This window comes from Myotis brandtii, unplaced genomic scaffold, assembly GCF_000412655.1.
Source record: "Myotis brandtii unplaced genomic scaffold, ASM41265v1 scaffold1103, whole genome shotgun sequence".
Classification (NCBI taxonomy): domain Eukaryota; kingdom Metazoa; phylum Chordata; class Mammalia; order Chiroptera; family Vespertilionidae; genus Myotis; species Myotis brandtii.
The window spans coordinates 1,249,920-1,250,456 of record NW_005353762.1 but is presented as its reverse complement, the minus strand read 5'-3'; the positions used below and the strand labels follow the sequence as shown (position 1 = coordinate 1,250,456).

Here is a 537-nt window from a genome sequence, read left to right as displayed (position 1 = left end):
GGCATCCGGGCCCCGGCACGGCCGCCGGTTTCCGCCTTCCCGGCTTGGGTGCTGGACTCCACCGGCTCTTTACACGTCGGGGTGCGAAGAATATTGGGGGTCCATTGAATAAGAAATGTGGTTTGCCCGGAGATCGGGGTTTCCGGAAACTCGGTTCTTGAGTTGGGTCGTGGGTCCGGTTCCAAAGGGACGAGTAACCAGGACCTCCGCCAACGCCTCCCGCCGCTGCCCGGTTTTTGGGTGAGCGGTTGGGTTGGTCCAGCTTCCGGTGAGACGCGGGAGAGCCGAGGGTCCAGACTCCCGCCTTCCTTCGGAAACTTCGTCGCCAGCCATCCTCTTCCCTCACCCGTCACAGGCAAGACTCAGTCGTATCCCAGGCAGCCCTCCAGGCCCGAGGAGCCTCCTAGAGGCTCGGGACTCAGAAAACCAAAGGGGAGAGTCAAACCGAACTTCACTCCCGGCCCCCAACCCCCTTTCGGCCCCTGGAGAGGATGGGAGATAAAAGGGGGCTGACCCAGGGGATTAAAGCCGCAGTTC

At 62.4% G+C, this 537-nt stretch overlaps 1 protein-coding gene across 1 annotated transcript in view; it reads left to right on the top strand.

Annotated features, from left to right (window-relative positions):
* Positions 1-537, top strand: part of LOC102261026 (heparan sulfate glucosamine 3-O-sulfotransferase 3B1) — a 40,155-nt gene that overhangs the window by 2,297 nt on the left and 37,321 nt on the right. The window lies entirely within an intron of this gene.